This window comes from Sabethes cyaneus, chromosome 2, assembly GCF_943734655.1.
Source record: "Sabethes cyaneus chromosome 2, idSabCyanKW18_F2, whole genome shotgun sequence".
In the NCBI taxonomy this organism is placed as follows: domain Eukaryota; kingdom Metazoa; phylum Arthropoda; class Insecta; order Diptera; family Culicidae; genus Sabethes; species Sabethes cyaneus.
Window position 1 is genome coordinate 58,044,026 of NC_071354.1, and position 13,576 is coordinate 58,057,601.

Genomic DNA, 13,576 nt, shown 5'->3' on the forward strand with positions numbered 1-13,576 from the left:
CGATCGGCTGTATCGTATGCTGCTTTGAAATCAATAAAGATGTGATGCGTGGGCACGTTGTACTCCCGACATTTCTGCAAGATCTGTCGGATAGTAAAAATTTGGTCCGTAGTTGCGCGAGCCCCCATGAAACCCGCCTGATAATTCCCTACGAAACCTTGTGCTATCGGTGACAGCCGGCATAACAGGATCTGGGAGAGTACCTTGTAGGCGGCGTTTACCAACGTAATACCACGATAGTTGCAGCAGTCTAGCCGATCACCCTTTTTGTAGATGGGACACTCCTTCCATCCATTCCTCCGGTAGCTTTTCTTCCTCCAAAATCCTCGAAATAACCCAGTATAGAGCCTTTGCTAGCGTTTCTCCGCCATGTTCATAAAGCTCTGCCGCTAGGCGGTCCTTCCCAGCGGCTTTATTGGTCTTCAGCAACCCGATTTCTCGTTTGACTTCTTGGAGATCAGGTGCTAGGACATTACTATCTTCCATAAGCGCTCCTAGGTTACTTTCTGTTCCGCCTCCTTCTGCGACTTCGCCATTTAAATGTGACATTTACTACAAAAAGAAAACAAAAACCTGAACGGCAAATTGTTAAAATCCTCAAAATATCGATAATAATACGAAAGGATTTAAAAACAAAGGTAATAATTAGGCCATTGCAAATAATTTTAAAAGTTTTTATCACCCCCGCTTGGAAATTTGCTTGAAAAATCGGGGAGCAAAAAAATAATTTGTAGGATATGAGTTAATTCTTTTTCATAAAATCAATTGTCTGTGGGTTCTACAGTCTGAAAAACTCGAAAAATAAGTTTACGATTTGAGTTAATACTTCTAGCACGAAACAGAAATGGAAATTCTGGGGTCAGTCCCAGCGTAGTGGTTAGCATTCACGCCTCTCACGCCGAGGACCCGGGTTCAAATCACAACCCCGCAGATGTCACGAATGACCTAAGCTGGTTAAAGTGACTATAAAAAAATAGAAATTCAAACAACGGAATTTCCGAAAACCGGTCGAAGAATTTTTCTTTCCTTTTTGTCTTTTTTCTTAGATTTTTGTATGGAAAATGATAACGTATATATTAAAAGCAAGAACAGATTTGGTTTTGACGTTTAAACTTTAAGTAAAAACGCCTAAAATCAATTTTTTTGCTCGATTAAAAAAATCTCCTTGTTTTTTTTTGCCCCCCCCCCCCCCCCCCCTTTCAGCGGCCCAACACCGGAAGGACAAATACTTTATAAAATATTCGTAATGGCCCTATTTATCTATTTATCAGTAGGTAATTATTTGGCACTATGTACTTCTAATTTCTTGCTAACAAACTACCGAAAGTCCACTTGCAAAAGTTTTGCCGTAAACAAATCTGAACAAAGAGATGTAAGTAGGTTGCCGTATGCGAAGCCCGTCGTTATTAACCGTTCCTATTTACATCATCAGATTTACCAGCCGTTGATGTTTCTACATTGGTACAGCTGCAAAGCGGAACTGTAAGCATCCACTACTGGTGGCTGACTGACTACCCAGGGCTATATTTTTGCGAAAACATTCGGGAAAACGGAACTCAAGAGCTCTCGAAAAGCTTCATCAACAGAGTTACAGCGAACGAAATGTGCTTCTCAACTACCCTATTATAGATTTATTTGCACAGTATCTGCTACTTTAATCCAGTTTCAAGAGAAGTTCCCCAATATTTGTGTTTCCTCTTTTTGACTTTTGATTCCATCTAAAGTGAAACAGTAATGATTTCGTGAACTACTAAAAGTTTAGTGGCAGGGATTGGTATTTGACATATTTTAAAGATTAGCACAAGAACGCGCAAAAAAAAAACGTTCAAAACTTAATGACGGACGGTTAAAAAATAAACCTACCATCCTGACTCGAATAGGACACTCGGTCAACACTTAGCTGATCTGCCCATCCCCACCTAGAGGAGGCTGTCTGATGGCGGAAAGCGCTTTTCAAAGTATGGTTAATTTATATATAAATCGGTACGAACTCTCACTTTGTTGTTGCATAATTCTACGGTTGCTCTGGAGTGGAAAACCGGCTCACGCTTAACAAGATCAGCGAAATGCGCGCTCGAGCGCGCAGATATTAAGTCTCTAAACGGGAACGGTTCTGCTTGAGGAGATCCTCAGCCGCAGCCGTGCAGTCGCGGCAATTTATACGGTGGAAGAAGGTGGCACGGTAAAGTGAACTCACGAAACGCCACGATTACGGCGGTCGGTGGCGGTCCGGGCCTGTTTGTTCATTACACCACGTAAAACTGCCTGCCTGCCTGCCAGCTGGATGCTTCGTTAGAGATGCAAGCATTTAAAAAAAATGGTCTAGTAGAAGTTCGGTTGGTCTGCCCCGTTGGTATAGATGGTTTCCGGCGTGCACTGGAGGCTTTCTGATTGTTCACGGTTAATGCTAACTTGAACTATTTCTATTACGAATTTGAATACGCTTTTGTTAGAGGGAAGTTTGAAAGAAATATGAATAATATTAAGTTCATTATGATTATGCAAATCATGGTCAGTCACGTAAATTTCCAGTGTTAGTTAACACAACAGCAGAGTTTTTAAAAATATTGAAAATCATTTCAAAATTTTGGCAAAATGTATTGGTTAATTTTGTTACAATTTCGTTCTGTGTCAACTGCAGAAAAAAATAAAATCCCGTTGATTATTATTCTAATGTTCCGTAAAATTACAAAATATTCTATCAAAAATTCCAAAGCCTGCGGTATTTAACACGGAAACGTGTGATGCTTCTATCGACGCTCAAACGGGACAGCATTCCAGCGACAAACTGGCAGGTAAACTACTCAACCGTCCCAGCTCACGTCCCGGGGAATCTCGCGCAGCAGCGCACGTCCTCGCATACGTAACTGACAGTTAAAGGAAGCACAAAACTGTGCAATAATCGTGTGATGAGCTCTGCACCGCCCGTTCGTTGTCACCGGGCGGCATCATGGTGGCCCAGAGGCAACAACCACGTGTGCGGTTGGTTGGTACGGGTGGAAAATGGATTATCTATCTCTAGGTATGTACATGCTCGGCTCGTTTCGTGATACGAGAGTGATACCTGTCGTCGGACGAGTTGTGTCGTTTTTGGACCCCTTGGCGGGTCTGCTGAAATATTCAGACGATACAAAGAGAGCTGCGATAGTGGAGTTGCACCGTTGGGTAAAATAAGCCTGCCGGTGGAAAATGTGAGCTTCTCTTTTTCCGCTTTATAGTGTTGCTTTTCGCGACTTGGTAGATTGTTGAAGCCGCATGAAATGGTACGACTTTTCTAGTCGGATGTAAAAGGATGAAAATCTTTTCTGGTTTAATTCGGTAGAAAATTGTTTTATGGTACGTATGTTCCACTGATTTAAGATATGTGGCATGTTTGACAAAGTTTCTTGCTATTTAAGTGCGCTTCTTTTGATATACAATACGCTATGGAGATGATTTCATCTGATAAGATATTTGTTTGGCTATAATTTTGAATGCTGGATTTCATATGCTAGTTTACAGGATGATTAGAATTGTATCTGGCATATCGATGTTTTCATCATAGGTTCTTGTGAAGTTTGTTTTAAAGAATTCTTCAACATTTCCATATAGGTTTGACATAAACGGTCTGAAAATTTCACGTACAGCTGTAGTTTAAGGTTATTAATGAAAACAACAATATTTTCTAAAATTGAGCTCTTCTGTTCTCCCAGAAAGCTCCCTGCGAAATTTTCCTAATGTCCCAGACGTACATCGCTTATTTTAAAAGTTCGTAACTCTTAAACTAAGTGGCGTAGAACAAAAATTTGTAGATTTCATCGGTATCCGTTTTCCGACTCGAACTTTTCACGTATTTCTTTTCGAAAAATTATAATAAAGAGCTGATTTATAATACCAATCGAATGCAATTGTTGAGAGCAAATCGAATGAGTAGCGGAAATGTACAAAAATATAACAGATAACCTTCCTAAAACAAAATAATTAAATAAATATTGAATAATAATCCATTTAAAACAAAATTCAATGGCATTCTATCTTTCGGCATTTTGCAAACGTAACTAAGAGTTATTAAATCGAATCAGTTAAACCTAAAATTTAATGGTTAAGATCCCCTCGGTATTTGAACCAACTTTGCAGTAAACATTCAGCCTTAAAGCGGTTGTTTGTCATTTTGACCAACTTTTCTGAATTTCGGGCTACTGTGAATCGGCAGCGTTAGATAGTGAAGGGTGCATGAATCAACGGCAATAGACACTGTTTGGGGAGATTACCAACATACATTTGACGAAAGTCGGTAAACTACGGTGAACCCAGACACGTGGCAAGGAACACGGTTCTATTCTACAACCCCACCCAGGCACCCAGAATAGAGAGGCGCATTGTTCAAGCAGGTATGTAGCGATATTCTTTATATTTTATAAATAAAAAAAAATGCGACTTCAGAGACGCCTGAGAAATGGGTAACGAGTAACCCAAGATCGAGTTGAAAAGAGCTTAAAACAGTATGAACCAACCCGGCACTAAGCTGCTGACGACCGATGACGAGAATCGGATCGTACAACTAGCCTCGTAAAATTTTCCGAGCTCCAAATAGTAGGCTATGCAAGGGGGATTTGTTTATTTGCTCATTTGTAAAAAAATCCTCGGACTGTTAGTGGTCTTCATGATATAAACATATCCAGCTTTTTACGAGCCATAATGGCGGACGTGTTCGTAATATTTGAACAGCATTTTTGACATTTCCCCAATACATCGCACGTTTTCTTTCCGCGCGTTCACGGTAAAACTAAAGGAATGTACGCAAAGAAAACGTGCGATGTATTGGGGAAATGTCAAAAATGCTGTTCAAATATTATGAACACGTCAGCCATCATGGCTCGTAAAAAGCTGGATACGATAGTAAATACATACAATGGGGGGCTCCGTAGCCGCAAAGTTACCGAGTCTGCTTTGACAAGCGAGTGGTCGTGGGTTCGAATCTTAGCCATTCCATGTTAAGTGATTTTGGCATCGGTTTGTTCTCAGGGCCCTCATTTACGCTTATTTCATGCTGAATTCTATATACATTTACCCACTGAAACCTCTTGACAGTGCAAAAGTCCCTCCTATAGTTAAGTGTACTGGTCAGAGGAACGAAGGAGTCCTCGCCAGGGACGGCTATAATATGGGATAGTGCTGGCGGCGAGGAATAAGTGGGTAATGTAGTTCAAGCTTCGAGGTAAGGGTAAACCTCAATACACACAAGCACGTATAAAATTTTAATAAGCGTACCGCTCACTCAATAGCGATGATGGCTAAAAGAAATGCAGTGCAGCAAACACCCGGGCAATATCACAACAATAGATCAACTGTCGTAGTGATGAGTCCACACATGAAAAAAATACATACAATACAGGCCGGACTCGATTATCCGGGGATTCGATTGACCGGGGATTCGATTATCCGGGGATTCGATTATCCGGGAATTCGATTATCCGGGTTTTTAGACTCGATTATCCGGGTGAAAAAAAATTATTTTTTTTCAATGATTTATTTTAAATCTTAATGTTATAGTTTTCATGCTACATGATGATTCCAACTTGACAAGTATTGATACACCTCCCTAAAGCTACAAAATTCCTTTCTTATATTCCTTTTATCGGCGAACAAAACAAAAATAAATCCTGCGATGATGGAATCAGTTTTTTTACTTAAAAATCATCATCATCATCACCATTACGATCATCATCATCATCAATCATCAATAAAAAAATTGCAAAAAAGGAATTTTATGACTTTAGGGGAGATCAATAATAAAAAAAACGTTTATAATACCTAAATATTGAAAAACATAACATACAAAAAATAATATTGTACCAAAAAAAATTATCAGTGGAAAAAATCGTAAGAAAGGAATTTTCTGACTTTTGGGAAGATAAATCAATAATAAATAAAACATTTCTGATACCTAAAAGTCAAAAAACTTGATATGCCTAAAAAAATTTTGTACCAAAAATGATGATTCGATTATTCGGGTGATTCGATTATCCGGGCTGAAAATAAAAATTGTCACCCGGATAATCGAGTCCGGGCTGTAGTACAATCACAAATTTATCATCTACGAGAGAGTCGTCGTTAAAAGTTTTAGCCGTCAAGTGGAAGTCAAACCATTCGCATTGCCATAAATCGGATAGGGTCGTACAATCCGTAGTTTGTATTCCGTCCTTGCAGGTGCAGGAAATACCTAGTTCTGAGGTGCCGTTCAGGAGCATACAAATTCAGTTGACTCAGAAGGGAGGGGCATTCAATATCCCCTAAAAGCAATCCAGCCAGGAACATGGCTTGAGCATTGGCACGTCTTCTTTCAAGAGTCGCCAAACTAATCAAACGGCAGCATGGTGGAAGGTTTCTGGGATAGCATCATGGAAGACTACGCAAAGCATACCGTAGAAATTTTTACTGTACTGCTTCGATTCTAGCGCTCCAGATTTGTTGATAAGTATCACTAGATCACAGATCCGAATTGCGAAACAGACCTTACAAGTGCGTAGTACTTACAAAGATCGAAGAACTCTTAGCGATTTCATAAATAAATTTGTGTTGCTTATTAGCTCTAGAGATACTGTTGTTGTAGTGTATACGGAAAGTTAGTGCCCCATCCAGGACGTTACTAAAATTACGAATGTGATAGAAGCGTTGTAACAAATGTTCCGACATTACACGTCTACCAGCCAAAAGCCAGGATGACTCTTGCTGCATCAAGAATTCATCTTCACTGTACTTGGTTCTGGGCTACTCGTCGCGAATTCGCTGTCTCAAGGCTGCTGGTAATGCTGTCGAGATCGTCTACGGAGGCTAAGTATTGTCTACTCTTGCTGAAGGTCGTTCCTTTAATTTCGAGGCCCACTCGCCGCGATATTGAATAATTCAAAACATCACGATTCGCGATTCGAAACATCACATCTCTCGCTCCAGTGTAGCTTCGATCAGCCGCGTCAGTTTCTTCCGGAAAATCGTACTCGTGCATAATCTGTCATAGCTGCTCGCCTTCAACTATATCGTGTGCTGCGCTGAAACCTACGACAATATGACGAAAATACATTTCTGGAGGATTTGTCGGAGAGTAAAAATTTGACCCGTAGTAGCACGGGCCTCTATAAAGTCCGCTTGATATTTCAATACGGATTCTCTTGCTATTGGGGATAGACGACACAAGAAAATTTGGGACAGCACCTTGTAGGCGGTGTTGACCAGCGTGATGCCGCGATAATTACAGTCATTTTTGTAGATGGGACAGATGTTAACAGTTGTAGGCACTCCTAGGTTAACATCCGTTGCGTCTCCTTCTGTTTTATCGCCGTTGAGATGGCCATCGAAGTGAAATTTAGCATCATTAGGGCCATCGGTCTGTTGATTTGTAACAAATAAATAAACAAATAAAGGCCTATATAGAGAGGAGGTGAAAGAAGATGGCGAAGCACTTTGAGATGCTGAGGTGAGTTGACTCGAGTACTAATCTTCAAATTGCAGTTCAATGCAGTCGGAGCCCATTTTAATTACCGTGAAGATTTTCACGTCATCAGCATAAAAAGATCGATAGCCAGGTGGAAGGAGAGCTAACAGTTCATTTATAAAAAGAGAAAAAGCGGTGGTCCAAGATTGCTCCCATTTGGTACCCCAGAGAAGTTGCAGAACGAGTTAGAAAACTCTGAACCCATCTTCACACTCAGCCTACAGTGTGATTGGTACGAGTGCAGCCATTTGCAGAACGATATGGAAACTCACAGCTCCTGCAAGCCAAGCGAGGAGGTCGCCGTGATCCACTCGATGAAACGCTGCTTACAGGTTCTTGTACACTGCGTCATTTTGCACTCTTACATTTATGCTTATGTTGCAGAACCAGACGAAATCAACGAGATTTGTGGAGGCTGAACCTTTTGAAAAAAATTAGAGGAGTTTTGTACAAGACACGACCGCATGGGTGACGCAGGACTACTTAAGTCTCTTTGTATTGATAGTAGCATGTATCCATGCATGTTATAATTCGATTCATCATGTATGCAAACTATATGCAGCATATATACATGCTACAAGCGTGGTATGTAACATTTATCAAAGTACGGTGGACCCCCGTTCGTTTTTTGTAACTTTTGTCATTTTTCTGGCACACTTCCCTAACACAGACATCAAATTTTACTAGATTTAACAGCGTTCGTAAGAAATTTTTTGGCACGAGGGGGCTTTGTCACTCTTTCTGGCATACTTCCCAAGTAATGACATCAAAATGGTCGAAATTTAATCGTGGTGTTACGAAATCTTGTTGAAACGAGGAAACTTTGTCACTTGTTTTGGCTTACTTCCCAAAACACAGATATCAAATTGGTATAGGTTTAGATTGTCGTAAAAAATCCTCGACCTGTTGGGATTGAAGATTTTGTCACTTTTTTTCTAAAATCACGTTAAAACTATGATGGCGTCTTTTTTACCAATCACGAAGCGTGGATTTCCAATTGAACAATGTTTCATTATTTTCAAGTTTTCAATGGGGTACGGGAGGGTATTTTCAGCAGGTTTCTAAATTCAGCCTATTTGCCTTTTCTTTCTCCAATAAATATACTTTGCCGACATAAAATTTTAATATGTTATAACTATTTTCTCAAGACTGTAAGTAATCTTCTATTTTTTATTCAAAGAACGTCAAAACCACTAGTTCTTTCACTATAACTAGGCCATAGGCCGAATAAATAGATGCCATCGCTTAATGGGCTGAAAATACCCTCCCGTATTGTAGTACGTAGTTTAAAATCAATAAGTTTCATTATTGGCGTGGATGCGTGGAAGATTTTCCGATCGATTGGCGTAAAAATAGTTCAAATCGATCTGGAAACCGCTAAGTTATTTGCGTTCAAAAATTTTCATTTTTTCGTGACGCTCGCATTTTTTTAACTTTCGGAATGAAACCCTATCCAAAACCTTGCCGTAAGACGTAGTCCTTTGTCAAAAAAATCCATGCTGTGATAGTCTGTGATGATGATAGTGACGCATTTGGGCTTATCGGGAGCATAATCGGTTTCACTTCTGAGTAAGCAAGTAGACAAGCTCCAAGTAAACGTTACAGGCACGGCTTATAATTATTAAACAATCGGCCCTTTTTAGAGCCAATAAAAGATACAATTAGATTTTCTTAGACTAATCTCAAGTTTTTAGTCTTGCGGTCATACATATATATTAATATTTTTTGAAACGATGGTTCTACAATTGATGAAGGGACGGTAGGGAAAGAAATGAAAATTTTTGGTGTAGAAGGGGAAGAGCGGAATAGAAGGGGGGGGGGGGGGGATATTGGTAGCTACGCTTGATAAGTAGTCATTTTGACTCCTACCTTTTGTCCGATGCTGGAAGGTGCATGAGTCGAACCAAGTTATAATCTGAGATTATAACCGGATAGTCGAGTATCCACCCCTGGGTTACTCAAAAATTGCTGAGTCTCAATAAGAGTGATCTCAGCAAGCTTACCGGTCTTGCGACAGGACATTGTCCGAGTAAATATCATCTTTGGAATCTCAGTTTCGTACAAGATGATATTTAACCTCGGAACACTTGCTCTGCAATCGTGGAGCACAAATAGTACGCAGACTGCAGTATCTCAAAAAGGGGAGATCTGGTGGGCGTCACCGATCAGGGTACTAGGTTCATATACCTAGTCATCCCTGATAGGCACATGTCTCGCTCCAGCTACCAGCCTGTCACTTCCTCAATAAGTGATAGGTAAGCTTGAAGCGTATAGTGAAATACTAAAACAGGGCATACCACAATAGTTCAAAATAATGCACGCAGTGGTAAGATTATCCAACAGAGGAGGAAAACAAAGGTACTAAATGACGGAACTTGAAAGAAATTGCCTTTGAAGAGCTAACAAAATTTTCAATTTGGGAAGGGCACATTAGGCTTGTTCATTTCTCGAATAAAACTAAATTCACGAAAACTCAATCACTACCGCTAAGTATTTTAAAGCCATACTTTATTAGGGCTATCAAAATTTGCCTTGGAAAAGTTAAATCGAAATTCCCAAACTAAAGTGCTCATATTCCATCCTTGTCAGGATTGTTAAAATTGGTCATCGAAAAGTTAAATCGACATTTTCGAATCGAAAATCATATTAGTCACGTTTCTGATTTGGTTTTTGCTAAGAATTTAGTGCTATACAGTAAATTGTGAATTTCTGTTGTTCATGTTTTGAACAATTGAAAATAAGTATTAGGCGTTGTTTAGTCACAGTTGGACGTGCGTAGGTAGGACGATCGTTAGGTGCTGCGATTATAATTTTGCCACCGAGACCAACGTAGTCCTATGCAGGGACGACCCGATCATATTATTTCAAATTTGACTCATTTGACAGTACCGTCTCAGCCGAGCGAAATTTGACAAAGTTATATATGGGACATTTATAGAACTAGTTATTATCTACAACTTCGCTAAACAAAATTCAGCTGAATCTTTTGTAGGTACGGTGCTACAATTTGCGTACCTCATTAGTAATTAAGTGAACGTTTATTTAATTACTAATGAGATACTAGCATTGTAGGGCATGGGAGGGTATTTTCGGCCCATTAAGCGATGGCATCTATTTTCTCGGCCTATGGTCTAGTTCTAGTGGAAGAACAGGTAGTTTTGACGTTCTTTGAATAAAAAATAGTAGATTACTAACAGTCTTGATAAAATAGTTATAACACATTAAAATTGTGTGTCGGCAAAGTATTTTTATTGGCCAAAGAAAAGGCAAATAGGCTGAATTTAGAAACCAGCTGAAAATACCCTCCCGTACCCTACCTCCGTGACTACGAAAGATACAGCAAAGCCTTGTTTAGCAAAATTGTAGATAATAACTAGTTATAAAAATGTCCCATATATAACTTTGTCAAATTTTGCTCCACTGAGACGGTACTGTCAAATGATCCAAAATTGAGTCAAAATGATCGGATCATCCTTGGTTATATATGTCAACCATACCGACCAGCAAACATTTTTGTTGTACAATAGCATATCAAGCGGTACAGCGGTTGAATAAGCTACTATTCAACAAAAAATGTTTGTTGGGCGCCGTGTCTACTACTGATTTTTAGTATTTTAGTAAACAGAAAGAGTTTTCAGTTGGAAAATGCAAAACAATATTTGTAAAATCAGTACATTCAGTATGAACAATGTTAAAATGAATAACAACAGCAAAAATATCAGGAGGATTTTTAGTTTTCAAAAGCTGGTTTCCAATTTATTCATTAAAATGGTAAAAATTGAACCGAAAAATTAAAACTAAAAAACCACAGTTTTTCACGTCACTTTCGAGCTACGTAAGTCCAGAGAGGATTAAAATGTAATCAACAATCACAAAGTTTTCTCTTGAGAATATTCAACGTGAATCGTCTTCCAGGATGAGCAGCACAAATCGTCCCGTCCCGGCCGGTAGTTTTTCAACCTTTTCATTTTTTTTTGTTATTTATGCATTTCGCAAATTGTGTCACCGTTACATAACAGACACTGAAGGCATCATCGCGATTCACATAGCCGAGCGAGCTGGATACCTAACACTAACGAGCCGGGATGATGTGGGAGTAAATAGAAGCACAGAGCGGGGTGGACCCATTTTTCAAACGATCATCTCTGCGTGACTTCAGTGCTGTTCGCAATATGTAAAATGTTCGTTTTGTGCTGAGTTTCCAAAAATTTAGCTTTGTTATTTACTCTAACCGATACGACTGAAATTGAGAACATAGAATTGATTTGAAATTATGCAGCCGAAAAATAAAAACGATTGAATTCACCCCACCCAAGCGTGGGGCTGACTACACTAGAGCTGCCTGCCACCATAGCCAGCCAGGCTAAAGTACCTACATTCACGGAACGGGTGGATGATGCAATCCCAACATTTCATTCGCTGAACTTTCGTTTCGAGCCGAGCACAATAAGTACACTTTATTGAATTGAACTCAATTTAATTGATTCTGTTGCAGTTGCTCTTGTGCCAAACGTGTTGAATAAGTAGACGAAATTGGACAGTTTGGATGTACATTTTCAATCAATAGTACGTGTTCTTACGAAAGTTACTAGTTATAATCGATCTGATTCAAATATAGTTTACTGCATGGATAATCACCACACAAATTGATAGGTAATAGATTTTTCAAACCAAAAATTTTCGAATGTCGTAGGTTGCCAGCCATCTTTAAGCAATCAACTCCATTTGGAGTCGAGATTCAACTGGTTTTATTATTAACACACCTCGTTAGGTTAAAAAAAGTCACTCTATGTAACCGAGAACTTGTATTTCCTCTTTCCTTTCAGATAACCGACTGCACATCGACGCATGGTGACGAAGCCGCTGCTGCTCAGTTCTCAATCAATGTCGTGATGATACCGTCAATCTAACACAGAGAGCAGCTGCCGACGTCGGATTCCGGCCACACCACAATAGTCACCGGTTGGAAGGCATCACGCTGCCTGCGGTGCGGTGCAATATAGTAGGTACCGCTGACATCCGGCTCGCCCACGACCTCCAAAATAAAGAAAAAACAGCATAAATGCACCAAGGTAGAGAAAAACCGTCACCGCAACCGCATTATGAAAAGTGAAGCACCTTTCATCGGTTAGTCTCAGACCTACATTTCGCTGCGGGTCCCGGCCGTCCGTCAGTCGGCGTTCAAAACGGTGTCGACGTTATTTCGCTTCGCCCGTGGAGTGAAACTGCAATCGGCTTGTGATTATTATTATATTTATTCGTTTCGGTTTTTGCGGTTTCTTTCTTCTTCAACACGCAAAAGGTGAAAAACTGCAACTTGAGCATTGCCTTTTCTACGCTTGATTGTTTATTCTGTTGATTTCGTTGGTGAATGTGATAGAGTTTCTTGGTTAGTCATCCGTGGCTCGAAGCGAATAGCGAAAAGTTTGAGTCATTTTTCAAACACGGTTGTCGGCACCCAACAAGAAGAAAAATAAAATGTAAATTTTGAAACTATACTCCAGTGAAAAAAAAGTGGATGCTGCGAGAAGAGTCAAATCAGGTGTGCTTGTGAGTTTTGCCAGCCGGAAGATAGTGCAGAGCAAGAACAGCGCGCTTGGTTGAAAATTTGTTTCTGTCGATTCGGGTCAGGTGCGCTTGAATGAAAATTAGCATATAACAAATGCAACACACTGTTGGTGGCTGTGTTTCGGAAGAAGAAGTTGACCATATCAGCACTACCGCAGCTCCGACCAGGTGAATCGTAGTGAGATTAAAAAAGCGAAAGTTTTCAAGTTGGACAGTTTAAGGATTATACCAATAGCAGCACTGCTTTTTAAGACAAGGTAAGTTCCATGGGATTGTGAAATTTGTAGTTTTGTTGGATGTTGTTAATGAGTTTTATGTGCGAACATAACGAAAAAGCTTCTAAAAGTTCTTGAATTAGATTTCTTTCCCCTCTTAGTTGGCTTGCCGTTCTAAGACAAAGTCTGCTGAACAAAGTTTCTCCAATTTACTCGCTTGTGGGCTACCGCTTTCCAATTCCTTGGGCACCGAGTACTCTCGGCCAGATCTCGCTCCACCTGGTTTAACCATCTTGATCGCTACGCTCCCGGGTCGTCTTGT

General features: G+C 39.9%; 1 protein-coding gene across 4 annotated transcripts in view; it reads left to right on the forward strand.

The window, feature by feature from the left end:
- Nucleotides 1-13,576, forward strand: part of LOC128738376 (probable serine/threonine-protein kinase DDB_G0282963) — a 211,467-nt gene that overhangs the window by 76,592 nt on the left and 121,299 nt on the right. For all 4 annotated transcript variants that reach the window (XM_053833442.1, XM_053833443.1, XM_053833444.1 and 1 more), the window contains one exon: nt 12,298-13,296. The gene's annotated coding sequence lies outside the window, so the exon portion shown is untranslated. The remainder of the gene's footprint in view (nt 1-12,297; nt 13,297-13,576) is intronic.